The sequence below is a fragment of the Phascolarctos cinereus genome, unplaced genomic scaffold (assembly GCF_003287225.1).
Source record: "Phascolarctos cinereus isolate Bilbo 61053 unplaced genomic scaffold, phaCin_HiC Scaffold_1;HRSCAF=81, whole genome shotgun sequence".
NCBI lineage: Eukaryota > Metazoa > Chordata > Mammalia > Diprotodontia > Phascolarctidae > Phascolarctos > Phascolarctos cinereus.
In genome coordinates, this window is record NW_027555514.1 from 154,016,929 (window position 1) to 154,032,703 (window position 15,775).

The 15,775-nt window shown below is 35.6% G+C and overlaps 1 protein-coding gene across 1 annotated transcript in view; it reads right to left on the reverse strand.

Moving 5' to 3' along the window:
* Positions 1-15,775, reverse strand: part of SEMA3E (semaphorin 3E) — a 345,931-nt gene that overhangs the window by 309,308 nt on the left and 20,848 nt on the right. The window lies entirely within an intron of this gene.

Below are 15,775 nucleotides of genomic sequence, written 5' to 3' on the forward strand. Positions count from 1 at the left end.
GCATGGTGCAAAGCAATGGTAATCTTGAGGGTGTAAAGAGATCTCAGAGAAGCCTTATTTTCCCTAATAATTAGTTCTGTATAATATTTAAGGAATTAGTTCTAATTGTTATCAATAATGGAAATTTGTTTCAGGGAGGGGGTCTAAGGTCTGCAGGATACTTTTACATAAAGTGTAATGGACAGGGCCATCTCAGCATTCTGTTTCACTATATCTCTAAGAATCTTTGTGAGACAAAAGTTGTCTCTTCTAGCAAAAGCAGTGAAACATCCTCAAGGAGAGACAGAAGGCAATATAGCATGCACCAAGGAAGTCAAACCACCCCTTAACCACTATCTCCCCCTCAAAGACCCTGAAACGGACAGCCCAGAATCCTGAACCCAAGAGCCTTGGCATTAACAATGCTTCTAGCCCAGTGCCCTCAGCCACCACCTGAGCAACCATCTTCTATGGAGATGTAGCCTGGAAATTGTTCCTGCAAGCACAACAGAAGCAGTTACTGGAGACCCAGAAAAGAAAGTTCATGTCAACAGAGTTCTCAGCACTACCAAATGATTCAACCTCAAAACATGATGTGATTTTATCAGTGGAAATGACATTAAAGAAGAGTCATTAACTTATGCCTTGCCACAGCACCCTAAGTCCCTGCACATAGTAGGCATTTAATAAATGCTTGTTGACTGGCTGATTGACTGACCATGGGACTTCTCCATTTGCATCTGACTTGAAGCTGAAACCTTCTCTATATCTTGTGTCACTGATTAGAAGGTAAATTCCTTAAGAGCAGGAATTGACTTACTTTTCTTTTTTTATCCAGACAGTGCTTTACACATATTAAGTGTTTAATGTTTCATTCATTCATTCAGTGGCAGCTATTTAAAAAAACAACAACAGCAACTCACCCCCCCACCAAAAAAAGAAAAACAAACAAAACGAGGTGGCAATAATAAAATGATTCAGTTTTATCACTCCCCACAGGGAGAAAATAAAGGTAAAATTATTGTACTACATGATCACGATTACAGGATCACTGATTTAAGGTTAGAAGGGAGCTCACAATTCTCCATCTTTTAAGACATTATGAATATCAAGATTCATATTTATTTATGTACCAATTAGTGACACAAATATTATTTAGCACCTACTATGTTCAAGAACTAACTTTGTTAGGCATTGCTAGTTTAAAAGAACTGCAATCTTTGCTTTCAAAAATATTACAGTCTGATTAAAGTCTGATACAAACACAGATATACAGTGCAGTTTTGAACAATTAAAGCTTAAACTTGCAGTCAGATTTTTTCGATACTTCCTATTACATATTAAATCACATCAACTCAGAAACTCCTACTTCCTCAGTAGCCCTGAGGACCCTCCCTGCCTCTGACTAGAGAGAATCTCAGATCTTCCATTTAAGGCAGGGGCACAGAGCAGCTATTTCTTCTTTTCCTATCCAGCTTCATGCCTCTCAATTTCATCAAGCCCCAGGCTGGGTGTACTCCTTCCCCCCACCTGCCTTTCAGCTTTCCAGGGGTGTGTGTGTGTGTGTGTGTGTGTGTGTGTGTGTGTGTGTGTGTCTGTGTCTGTGTCTGTGATTGTGTGGCTGGGTGTTGTCTTTTCCATTACACTGTGAGCTCCTTGAGAGCAGGGATTATCTCTTGCCTTTCTTTGTCTCCTCAGCACCTAGCACAGTGCCTGGCACATAGTATAGTAAAATATACTTACACACCAACTACATTAAAGAGTTAAAAAACAAAATGTATTAGGAGAAAAAAACAAAACTATTTGCCATACCTGAGCTCCTGAGAAACCATTCATGACCTTCAGGAAGAAGCTGGTTGGACTCAAGGAGTGAAAGATGTCCCTGGGATTTTGACATGGAAGGCCACATGAATGAATGAGTGTGCTTTGGACAGAATGAGTAAAACTAGGAAGTTGAGTAGGTTTGAGGAAAGCCTCCAATCTCTCCCCTCTCCAAAACACCTTCCACGAGGCTATCAAAAGATATTCCTGAAGAACTGGTTGCTCATAGTAGTCCAAGGATATCACCTATTCTTTTCCTTCATTCTAGCCCAGCTGGCTTACTTTCTGCTCCCTAACCATTAAATTCTATCCCTGGCCCCCTGCCTTTGTCCTGTTTCCTGGCTTGGCATATTGTCCCTTCTTACCTCTGTCTAGTAATGTCCAAAGAGCATAAGTTTTCTCTTCCTTTGACTGTTTAATGCAGTTACTTGTACAAGCAGAGAATGGATATTTTTGTTGTTTTCTATCATAACTACTTCATGAGCATTAATGTTTGCTTTAATTCCCATAAATTATTTGAGTAAAAATAATACAAAATGAAAAGAGCAAATGAGAGATTTATAAAAACATATGCCATCCCAGAATGTTGACCATAACCTTGGTACAACTTGGTTGTGAAGATTGAAATGAAAATACTTAAAAATAAAATATTTTTGTTTCTCCAGAATTGAACTACTGGTCTGAAAATCACTTATTTATTCTAAAAAAAATAAAAGTCCTGTCAGGTGGGGAAACAGGAGGCTGGGACTAGAAATATGGCTGCTCTGCTCTCCTCAGAGACAGAGGATACTAGACTAGAATTATATCTATCTGCTCCCTTAAATATTATTAGTCATTCTAGGGGATGTAATTTTCAGATTCAAGGTAAAATTCTTATCACTGTGTCTGTGATGGGAAAAGGAGGACCTAAGTGTCATATCCAAAACTTGACCTCTTTTTTTTTATCAGATGCCACTTCCAATATGAACACATACATAATAGATAACAAAGAAACTCATTTATCCAAATCCATAGCAAAATAGAAATCAGAGAAAGTTTACATAGCAGAATGTATACCAGACAAAGCAGAATGATAGAGCTCTCCCAGGGAAAGTTCCCCTAAGTTTAGTATAGCAGCTAGGGATAGGGACATAATAGAAATGGCCAGCTTCTCTTATATCAGCTTCTTCTCATAATCTTTTCCTTTAGCATATTCCATCTTCTCTCTGAAAACTGGAAGCCAGAAGCACCCATAGTGACTGCAGAGCCTGAAGAGACCTGAAGAGATTCAAAGCAGCTCTACAAAGACAACAGAGCTCTCCTCTCGTCCACTTTTGCCAACTCCATCTCACCCCCTCACTCAGGCATAACGTGCTGACTTCCAGCAATGAAGAGGTCCTATACCAATGGGCTTTAAGATGTGGTTCATATTAGAAAAAATTTTTAAAAAGTGAAAATGATTCAGATAGTAAAATGAGAAAGAAATGTAGTGTTTTGTGGTAAGATTGCTGCCCTAGTTCTGGAGTCTCTAGAGAACAGAGAGTAATAATTGTTTCTATATTTTTTTCCATAAGTGTTAACATAACATTATAAACCTATGAAAACTCTAACCGTAGAACCCAGCTAAGGGCCAAGAAGTGTCTATAATTTCTAATCACTTGAAAGAACTGCCACAAAGTCTAAATACTAAAGATGGATACTTGGCTCTTTAGAGCCCACTTGAGGCCTATTTACTCTTACAACTCACACTTTTTTTTTTTAAGGCAGAGTCACACAGCTAGTAAGTGTCAGGTGTTTGGTCTGAGGCAGGATTTGAACTCAGGTCCTCCTGACTTCAGGGCCAGTGCTCTATCCACTGCACCACCTAGTTGCCCCAGTAACTCACAATTCTTAAGAAGACTGATTTGTCTGGCTTCAGGATACTAGAGCGAGTGCCACCAAGGACAGCAGAGTACACACTAGCTAGGGCCATCAGAAGCAGGCACAATGAGGGCACTGAATAGTGACAACCAACAGCTAAGACAAGACAAGGACTAAAGTACCAACCCAGAAGAGTGTTGGGAATTGTTTATTACAATACAGTACAATAATGGATACTCATGATAGCCTTGAATCATCAAGATAAGGCTCGAACATGTATTCCTAACTTGGGGTCTGTGAACTTGGCTGTGTGTGTGTGTGTGTGTGTGTGTGTGTATGAGAGAGAGAGAGAGACAGAGAGATGCAGGGGCAGTGAGAAATTTTATTTAAATAGATTTTCTTTGTAATTTTATGTAATTTACTTTATGCATTTAAACTATTATTCCGATAATAGACCCATAGGCTTCACAGGGCTGCCAAAAAGAGAGTCCTTAACCAAAAAAAAAAAAGTTTGTTGTTATATTAGTGTAGATTAATATATCTTATTTTTAAGAAGGCAAAGGAGTCTATGATTCCATTTATAATATATAAGGTTATATGATATAAAGGAAAGCACATTGGAATAGGTGTCATTGAAAGTTGTAGTTTTACTCAATTAACTGTGTAACCTGGGGTAAGTTTTTTAGAATCTCTGGTCCTGAGTTTCCTCATGAATGAAATAGAGAAAATGATAACATATTAGTATTATCGTGTTTACAATGCTACTACATATGTAATCAATTTGTGAACTATAATGAGTTAAAGCATTGTAACTATATTATTGTTGTTGTTATTATCATTATTATTATATTAGCAATATTTCCATCAAAAGTAGTTAAAATAAATGTAATTTTGTCAGATGAAAGGATATTTCGGCTATCTGGAAAGGTCACTTATGTTGCACACCCTAACACTTTATAAATGATATGTTGTTTTCTTAAGGAGTTTAACACTCAACCTCTATTTACATAACACTACAACAACCCGTCAACTTTGTGGGGAGAGGAGGAGAGGAATCAGTGAAAAGAACAAGTCAAACTGGTATCTTGAGCACAGCAGAGGAAGTGCTTTGGCCTCTAACAGCATATATTCAACACATTCCTCAATATCTGGTTTGAACGTCATCTATCTCTCTTCCTTGATGCCACCCATCTCTTTTGCTTCATTATTCCACATCCTTTTGCACTTACATGTACATTCTATATTCCATTAGATCTAATGTCCAAGATCATACTATTTAGAGCATCTTAAGAAATCTTTAAGTGTAACTGCTTCATTTTACAGATGAAAAAACTGAGGCCAGAGACAGTAAATATCAGAATCTGAATTTGAACCCAGGTTCTCTCACTTCAAATTGAATGTTCTTTCTATAATTCCTATTATGTTATATTAATATATTATATTTATAATTCCTGCTTATATTTTGCTCATTGCTTAAGTATATCTAGTTTCCTCCAATTAAAATACAAATCCCCAGAATGCAGGGATCACATTTTTTCAAACTATTCAATCTAGCCCATCAAGAAGAGCCTATTGGAGCTGGCACACACACACATACAAGGGTACAATACATATTTGATGAATAACTTTAATTTTGCTACCAGTTTGCTTGGAAATAAGGGTAAGGACTAGGCTTCTGCTTTCATTCCTTTAGGGAACACCAGATGAAGAATTTCTCTCTACCAATATAGGCCAGTATCTTCTATGTATATAATCTTAGAGAGTTACTTAAAGGTTAAATGCCTTGTCTGCTGGGTCCCATATTCATTCTATGTTAGACACAGGACTCCAACCCAGGTCTTCTTGGCTTCCAGGTCTGCTCTCTATGAACTAGGCCATTCTGTAAACATAATGTGAAAGTCAACGTGGTGAGGACAGAAAGCCATGACAAGGATTCGGTTCAAGCTGCTGACACATAACTGGCTGTCCCTTTAAGCTATGGGCAGGTGACTTAACCTCTCAGTCCCCCAGATAACTCTCTAAGACTGTAAGAACCAGAAGAGCTGCCAGTCTGCACCAGGAAATGAATTTCCTCGACTAGAGTCCACTCCACAGATGAAATAAGTGGTCCAGACATCCCTCCTTACTCCTCAAAAGGACTGACTTTATGAGAGTTAACATCTTTATACTACTCTAAAATGACATCATTAAAATGTGCTACACTAAATTCTTATGGAGGATGACAGTATGGAGTGGGGTTAAAAAGAACTGTCTTCTGCAGCTTTAATTTTGTTGAACAAGGAATTCTATAATACTTCCAAATTCATCATCAATCATTTTCTAGGTTCAGGATGAAAATCAAATAATTCAACACAGTCTCGAGGTCTGTAAAACAATTCATTTGTTTGAAAATTAGATGTGAGTAATCATTGCAAAAAGAAAAAAATATTGCCTGCCTTTTACCAGAATATCACAACCAGTAATATATTTTTTAAAGGAAATTTACAATTCATAACTATGACCAAATATTAGCTAATGCCTATCATGACTGACCAAAAATTAATTTTTTGAATTGTTTCTCTTTTAAATTTCCTAAATATTTAAATAAAGGTTTCTGTCTTGATCAGAACTGTTAGCACACTGAAAGCATATTTACTGAGACCAGCTTGTGAAATTCAAATATGCATGTGAAATCCAAACACATTTTCAAGTGTTGTGTTGAGACTTCAATATTTATTATGACAACCACTCTTAACACCCTGCCCCCATAATTCCTCAGCTTCCCTAAATCCCACAATCTCTTCTTCTAGTGACATAGCAGCATTGTTATACCTTAGACCTAACCATTTCTCAGAACTTCAGCACCTCCAAGATTCTGAATTTAGAAAAGCCACTCTGCAATTAGAGCTTCCTGTCCTTTAACCTAATCTTAGTCCCAACCCTATTCTCTGAGTCTATCTCCCACACACATCTCCCTTAGTTCCATGCTCAGCCTTGATTCCACTGTCTACTATTTTAAAATTTTCATTATTCACTATAATAAAATCCCTTGTCCTATTGATTTTTCAACAGTTCCAACCTGCAAATCCTCAACTTTTGATAACCTCAATCATCTAAATGTCTCTGCTCCTATCCATGGGCTGCTATGTATGTCAGGAGAAATTTATGAAATTGGATTTCAAATACTACAAATTTATGGTGTATAACCTCAGCTGGGCCCCTTTTCTTGGTCAACAATCCTTTTATATGACTTTTTCTGATTACCTACCTCATTCCCTAGAAGAGGTATTCCAAATTTGTCCCTCTTTCTTTAAGTACTCAATTGTAAACCTCTCACACTCACTCACCCACCTCCAGCAGAGAGGTCCGATAAGGGGTATAATAAAGTGAGTCTTAGACTTGGAGTCAGGCAGGAAAAGCTGAATCATGCCACAGATATTTATCAGCTGTGTGACAATGAACAGGTGACAAAATCTGTGAGCCCAACCTTCCTCATCTGTAAAACGGGGTTAATGATAGTGTAATTATCAGGCTCAAATGAGATGACATATAAAAGTGTTTTGACTGTTCAAAGTAATAATGTAAATATCAACTATCTTACTATTATTGTTAAACCCTAACTTCACTGAGATTGAGGCCAAACAATTGGAACTACCTCAACTCGCCTCATCTAGTCTTCAAGACTTCTCACCCTCATCACCCACTTTCTCTTCCTTCACTTTAGTCACAAAAGACATTATATAGTTGGAAATCACATTGGCTTGGAGCCATGGGACCTGGGTTCAGATCTTACTATGTTGCTTTCCATTAGTAGGACCTTGAGCAAGTCAATCTCCATTGGCTTCAGTTTTCTCATTGGCAAAATGGGGGTGGAATAGATGGCCCCTTCTACTTCCACATCCATGATCCTATGATACCTAATGTTAAATAAGGCTAATTCCTTTTCCTACACCCTTAATCTCACCCTCTTCTCCCTCCTCCCGGACTTTGCTCTAGCAACAATCACCACAGTCAAATGGCATGACTTTCCTTTAGTAACAACCACCAACTATCAAATGCATCACTGTCCAATGGCTCCTTACCTTCTCTCTGCAAAGATGTTCAGTTTTTCTCAGTCCTTCTAAAAAACTTCCCATGGTATACTGGACTTGGAATCAGAGGATATGAATTTAAATCCTCATGTTTTTTGACCCATAGGAAAGTCACTTATCTTCTGAGCCACTGTTTCCTGGTCCATAAAGTAAGGGAGTTGGAGTATAATCTCTTAAGATATCTTCTAGTCCTATATATATTCAGATCCCCATCAGTCTATAACTTTACTGCATTGTCTCATCACCACTTGCAATATGACTTCTAGCAATCTCCATTATATGGAAGCTGTTTTCTAAAAGGTTACCAATGAGCTCCCAACTGGTAATGCCAATGGTCTCTTGTTAGAACATACCTCTTTCACAAAGAGTTTTTTATACAGTTTGCCACTCATTGCAATTGCATTCTCTCTCCTACATTATTTTCAGAGAAACCACACTTGTCTGTTTGCCCTCCTATCCCCTCAATGTTCACCTGACCTATGAAAATAAATGTTCCCTCTCACCCACAAAGGTCTGCCATTGACTTTCTTGGCCATCTCTATCTCCTCCATCCCCATGGTTTCAACTATCTCCTTTATGCAGATAACTCCAAAATCTGTATTTCCAGTTCTAATCCCTCCTCTAAACTCCAGAACTGCCTCTCAAAATGCCTACAGGGCATCACCACGCAGATACTCTAAGAACATCTTGAACTCAACCAACCATATTATCTTTCCCCTTAAATATCTTCTTCTGTCTGGCTTCATTATTTAAAATTACAGGATAACTAATCAACCAGTAGCTAATTCTTACTTTGTCCTCACCTGTCACATCCAAATAAATTTCCAAGTCTTGTTGATTCCACATTTAAATATCTTTCACATACATTTCCTCCTTTATAATTCTCACTAAGAGTAGTGTGGTATAGTGGATAAAGAGCCAGCTTTGAAGCCAGAATGATCTGAATTCACCTCCAAAACATATTAACTGTGTCGTTCTGGGCAAGTCATTTAACCTCTAAGTACCCTCAGCAACTATCTAAGATTATACTATGCAGAAAAAGTGCCAATTTGTATTCATAGGAGCTTTTTCACCTGGAAATTCCCTTTGCCAATGAAATCACAGGTCCAATTTCTATTCCCATCCAGTTCCCTACATTCCCACTACCATTACCTTAGCATAGTCCCCCATTGCCAACAGTTTTTATACTGTAATAGCCCCCAAGGAGTCTTCCACTCCATCTTACTTCTCCAAGCCATACTCCACACCACTGCCAAAATTTGTCTCTTATGAATCAATAAGGCAATGTCATTCCTCTATTCAAAAATTTTCAGGGGTTCCCTATTTCTACCCATTCAAATTCAAGCTCCATTTCTTTGCTACCCTACAGTCTAGATGAGGCACACCTTTCCAGACTCATATTATTCTCTTCCATTAACTTTATGATCCATTCAAAAAGGACTAGTAACACTTCCTTCAATAATCCATCTGCTTCCCAATTCCCCTTACCTATGCTCACACTTTTCTCTCCCCCTGCCCTCTATTCAATTTACTCCCTCCCTGCCTCCATCCCTTTGAATCCCTACCCATCCTTTAAAATCCAATTAAAACAGTAGTTGCTCCATGAAACCTGTTCTGTCCCCTCAAACCCCCTCCATGATAATGACCATCTTCTCCTAGGACTGGGTTTAGCACTTTGTTTCACTTTGCATTAATGTACTTATCATGAATTATTTATTATAATTACCTATAATATCTAGAGAAAGACAGATATTTAAGTTGAGAGGATATAATCAAATTTTTGGTACTTAATTTGACTGAAGAAATCTGAAGTGTCCGTAATGATGCTAGACAGCTGAATTTAAATAAGAGATCATTAAGGGAGATAAACAAGGGAACTAAGGCACATTTAAAGATTCAATTGATAATGAAAGAGTATTAATATTAAACATCTGTATACCTAAAGACATAAAGCTAAAGTTAACAGTTTCCAAAAATCACTGTAGCATTATTTTAAAATATATTAAATGAAACAAACAAAAATCTTTTTTTTAAATCAAAAAATAATAAACACAGTTGGGTCCTGCATCCCTTTCAGCCAAATGTGTGAATGTGAAGACATGGCTTGTTATAGAATAATTTTTAAAAAGCTTTTCAATTCCTTTATAGTATTATCAAAGATATCTTGGATACATTTGAAAATCCTTATCATACAGATGTTAATAAGATTAAAATGTAGGCATATGGGTTTTGATGTCTTCTTAATCACCTTTCTTGAAAATATTAACAAGTGAAAATCCCTCAAAATTATTTTACATCTTCCTCTCTTTTAGACATCTTGAGAACTGATTCCTTAAAGCTGTTAAAACTCAGTTAGCACCAAAGCCCTACAGTGTCGCCTTCAGAACCCTAAAAGTTAAGAGTTAGTAACTCTCTAGGAACCATAAACTGTGAATGCACATGAATTTGAATTTCTTAAGTCTATTTGGTCTAGTCCAGTTGCCCAGCTTCTCTTTCTGACTATTTCTTCTTTTGCACTGTCTCAGAATCCTCATATAGTGCACTGGAGACTGAGTGATGAATGATGAAATTAATGAACAAATTAATTTATCATTTTGCAATTGAGAACTCAAGGGCCTAAGGAGACTGAGTGACTTGACAAGTGTTATTGTTGTTGTTGTTGTTGTTGTTGTTGTTTTTGTCTCTTCATTGAATTAATTGCTTTATTTTGGTAAATATCTGTAGGAAATGATGATACTCAGTGTTGATCTCTTTTCCTTAACCCATTCCCAATTTTTCAGGACCAATATATTTTATTAATGGATGTAGAAAAACTTTTGATAAAATACAAAAATTATTCATGTTAAAGATTTTCTAACACCTTATTATGATAATCAGTGTGTTTAAAGCCTTAGGACAATAAAATTGTCACTAATGTTTCCTTGGTTCCATCCTCTTAAGCTTTACGGAGTTTATTTTAGATGAAACACTCTGAGCTCAGTTACAATTGTTCTGAGTCTCCAGTCAGGAAGATTCCTAAAACCAAGGCAGAGATCACTTTGTCTAAACTTAGATTTATCTCTCTCTTTCTCTAGTAAAGCCCTGATTTCTTTGTGGTTAAGGCAAAAACAGAAGATTATGTTATAGGGTTTGTGGACAGAAAGGCATTTGGGGGAGGGGATGTTGGGAAAAGAGTTGACCTTTTCTTTGGACTTCTTGAGTTCTCTACTCTGAGATGCCTGTAAAGCTAATGGCTATGCTTGATACCCCCGTCTCTGTCACAGCACAGTTTTCTCTTTATTCTATGTTTGTTCCAACCTCAGGAATTCAAATGCTCAAATCTCTTTTCCCCTGATTCTGAGATAGCTTCTCCCTTTCACAAAGTTTTAGGACAGTCCTCCTAAACAAATACATGCCAAACTTCACTCTGAGCATACACTTGCAGAAACAAGGAGGGAGCTGAGGTAAAATTCTAAGAAATTCTGCTAGCAACTGGCCAAAGAAATGACTTTTGTCTTATTTATGAATAAAAGAAGATAAAGATGAAGTTGCTTGCTTCCTGTTTGCATGCCTAGCTTAAATTTTCTACTTCAATTACTATCATTACTAATGTATAGTTCAATAATAACTGATTACTATTGATAAAAATAATTATGACTGATGCATAGTTCCTTTACAAAATGCTTCATAAACATACTCTCCTCTGATACTTACAATAATCTTGTGAAATTGATGGTTTGAGTAAAAAGAAAATCTCACCCAGGAATACTAAAGGTGATGACCTAGAGAAACATTTAGCAAGAATGATACAGAATTAAGACCAAATTTCCATTTGATTTCATCGATTTCTATCTTAAAAGCTGTGTCTACAAAATGACAAAGCCACACACGAAAATCACTCTGGTTGCTATAACAGTGGTTTATTACTTTAACATGTTTAAATATGAAGAAGAGCTATGAGATCATCTAGCATAATTCCTTCATCTTACAGCTGAGGAAACTGAGGCCCAAGGGAGCAAAGGACATGCTCAAGGTGACATATGCTGTACATGGGACAGCCAACACCCGAACCCAGATCTCCTGTATCCCAATTCAACACTCTTTTCAACTGAACCAGTGTAGACTTTAAAATAAAAGTCTAGTTATGATTATTAATTGAAGAACATAGAGATGAAGGTAATCTAAAAAATCAGATGACCTTAATTTTGTTTTCTTTTTATCCTGAAAGGTAATTCTCTACTTATATTGTAAATATGGCATCTCTGTTCAGGAAATTCATTTGATAGTAAACTAAATTGTTTATCCAGCCTCCAAATATCAAGAAGCTCAAGGTTTCTTACTTTAACTTTAAGATCTGTGGTATAGATATACATATACATATACATATACACATACATATACATATACATATATACACACACACATATATGTCTAGTTTCTTGAATGATCAGAAAAAAGAGGTTTCTTAAGTGACACCCAGACTAAATCAAATCAGAAATCTATTTTTTATTTCTATTCCAAATTCTTTCTTTCTGCGTATTTTTTAAACCATATTTACCTATTTAGTAGATAATCCTGTTTCACTACATTATGCCATTTTGACTTGCTCTTCTCAAAACTGCAATAATCAAATATTTCCCAAATCCACTTTGATTTACCTTGTATTGAAGAGCAGTTCACTGACAGTAAAAGCTCTGCCTTTTCTTCAATTCAGTCCAATTTGTTCTGGCTTTTCAGATAACATGTATAATTGCCAAGTTTCATTGGATTTGATTAATACAAGTATATAAAAAGGATACATAATTTTAAAGATATATTATATTCATTTTAATAAATTCAGTTTATATTCTTTTTGAAATTATCATGTTTTATTTTAAAAGAACAAGTTAAATAGTCTGCCTTAAAGAGACTTAGATACTCTCACTATATCTTTCAGAGGTATTTTAAGATTCAGTCTTAGAAGTGACATTTGAACTGATTTTGCAAAGACAGTTATTTGTAATGACTAGAGAGATATTTGATGAGGCATAGAGGGAGGAAAAGAATCAAAGAGAATTCTTTCTTGAGAGAAGCAAGTTTAATTCTTGCAAAGAAACAGTAAGGACAGAATTCTTGAGACTTTGACTGCACTTCTGAGAGAGCTGAATGGAGGGCTCATATTTCCAGAATTGATGTTTCAGGTGATTTTTTACACAGATGGTATTTTGTAAATAGTTACTTATATCTTTTTATTGTTTATTACACTATTAATAAAATCTATATCCAATAACTATCATGTTTACTTAAGCCTAGTAGATGAAGGAGTTTGTGTAATTTGGGGCTCAGGGACAAATGATTAAAAAGAACTACTACAATTTAGTAATTAGTAAGGAAATATCACATCATATCCCCTTCCTTGTGAGTCATTAGATTGTGAGTTCCTTGAAGGCAGAGACTGTTTTTAACTTTAGCCCAGTACCTGGCACATAGTAACCACTTAATAAAAGTGGGTTGACTTGACTTGAATATTCTAAGACCTTGGAAAAGAAAGAGTAAGTTAATAAATCAAGTATCAGGTAAAGAAGGATAATGAACCCTAAAACCTTCTACAGAAAGGTTATAACCACAAAACACTGTTACACATGGGGATCTATGCCCTGAATTTTTAAATATTTTTAAAATTTACCATAGATATTTTCCTTTATTAAAAACCCACTCACTATATGCTATATATTCATAAATGTCTGATGGTGATAATGATGCTTAATGTCACAAATTTGCCTGTTTAACTTTTTGACTTGATGCAAAATTATACATTTTTATTGTTTCCTTATTATTGTATATGCTGCTTTTTATTTTAAAATACATTTTATTGATATCTTTTGGTTTTATTTCATTTATATTTCCCTGTGTCTTTCCTCTAACATCCCCCCAGCCATTGCTGGCAATAAAAAAAAAAAAGGTCTTACAAAACTAAGAAGCTTACTTTTTTTTTATATATGTAGTATCCCAGATCCCAGACTTCTAAATAGGAGTGGAGGAAAGTTTCTTCTTATCTCTCCTTTGATGTAAGCTTCACCATTATAATTTTGCTATACTGCATATTAAATAATTAGGTTTGCGTTGTAGTTTTTCTATTATATCTACTTGGAAAAAATAGAGGCTGACACTTTTAACAAATATTCTAAGTTGAAGGGTCTAAAATGTACAGAGTTCTCTAAGATTGGCTCTTTAATATAATAAGGTTATTAATAAATTATTTCTTTTAAGGCTAAAAATTAGAAAAATGTAAAGTGATAATTAGCAGGGTAAGACAAGAAGAAACTACCCAGCTAATATTTTGTGGATTTCTAGAATCAGTTATCCATTTAAAAATTCTTGATATAGTAGCAGTATCCAAGTCTGTGTGAGATATGCTGTTGAAACTGGTTTTATAATTCATTAGAATGCTTTTCAGTCTTCTCCCTATGCTGATCCTATTCTTTAAATGTAGTATACTCCAACCTTGAATACAATATTACACATATGGGCCAAACAAAGCAAAATCCAGTGGAACTATTATCACCCTTGTTATAGATATATTCCTCTCTACCATTCATGATTTTATTAGCCCTTTTGATACTTATAACACTATGACATATATACTTATATATACATATAAATATTTACATGTGTGTATATATATATATATATATGTATGTATATGAAGCTTACAATCCACTGAAACCTTGAGATTTTCACAGAATCTGCTGATCAGCTCCATTTGCCCCATTTTATAATTGTAAGTTGGCTTTCAAAACTCAAACATAGGATATTATATTTATTAAATTTCTTTTTGTCATTATTATAGTCTGACAAAATCCCTTTGATTCTCTGTTATTCAGTTAATTAACTATAACTAGTTGTATATAGTTATATAACTATAACTGCAATTTGTGGTGAACTATAAATATATTTTTCATTTTTTTTATTCTGAATTTAACAAACATCAACTAAAGTGAGCATTTTTTCTAAATGTATTCTAGAACAGAAGATGAGGTTATAAATTTTACTTACATGAAATCTATGGCTTCATCAAAATCATTGGGGCAAAAAAATGTCAAACACTATGAGCTACCTACTGTGGTAAGGAGATAAAGCTCATCAGAGATGACAGAAGTTCATTTCACATGGAATGCAATTATTCATGTGGGTTTTATGTTTAAAAGAAATACAGATGAAATCACCAGGTGGACTTCAGGGGGTGGAGAAGCTGACATAAGGAACATAAAGCCTGGTTATTCAAAATAATAAAAGGATGATTCTTAATAATAATAATAAAACATGTATGGCATTTTAAGGTTTACTAAGCACTTTCCAACCAAAACCCTGTGAGGCTGGTAACATAAGTATTATTATGAGTTCCTCATTTTATAGACAAAGAGAATGGAAGCTTGAAAATATTAAATGACTTTTTCCAAAGACACATGTGTCAGAGCTTAGACTGAAATCCAAATCTTCTGATTCCTAGTAAAGTAATCTTTCTATTACATAACACTGCATTTTTTTTTAAGTTACAATATCTTCAAAGTTCCTGTAGAGGATAATTACATACTTCTGTATCTCCAAGGTGACATTGCACTATGCCTACTCATGAATGTGCTGACTTTTTTTAACTGATTCTGTCACTGAATCAGAAATAATATGATCCTTAGTCACTATCTGACCATGTGGAAAGTGAACAAAAATGAATAGGTTTCAAGGTCTGGCACAGAGCTGGGCTCAAAAGCTAACTCTCTACCTTGCAGCACAGCATAGATAATAGCAAAATTAGCAGTAGTGAAAGACTATGAAGGTCATAAGAAGAGCAGAAAGACATCTGTGGAAGTGGAAGTAGGAGAAGAAAGAGGAAGGGGGAAAGGCGTGAAAAAGTATTTGTTTCGGGCTATCTCCAGGCTTAGCACAGGGTGTGACACACAGTAGCTACCTCAAAGCTTGCAAAGAGCCTTCTAAAGTCTCTTCTAGAGTTCCAATGAAGGGATTCTGTAATACTGACATTTTAAAAGGCAAAATTTTTGCAGTATAGGAAAAAGACTATTGGACTGAAAGTCAGGAAGCATGTGATTCCA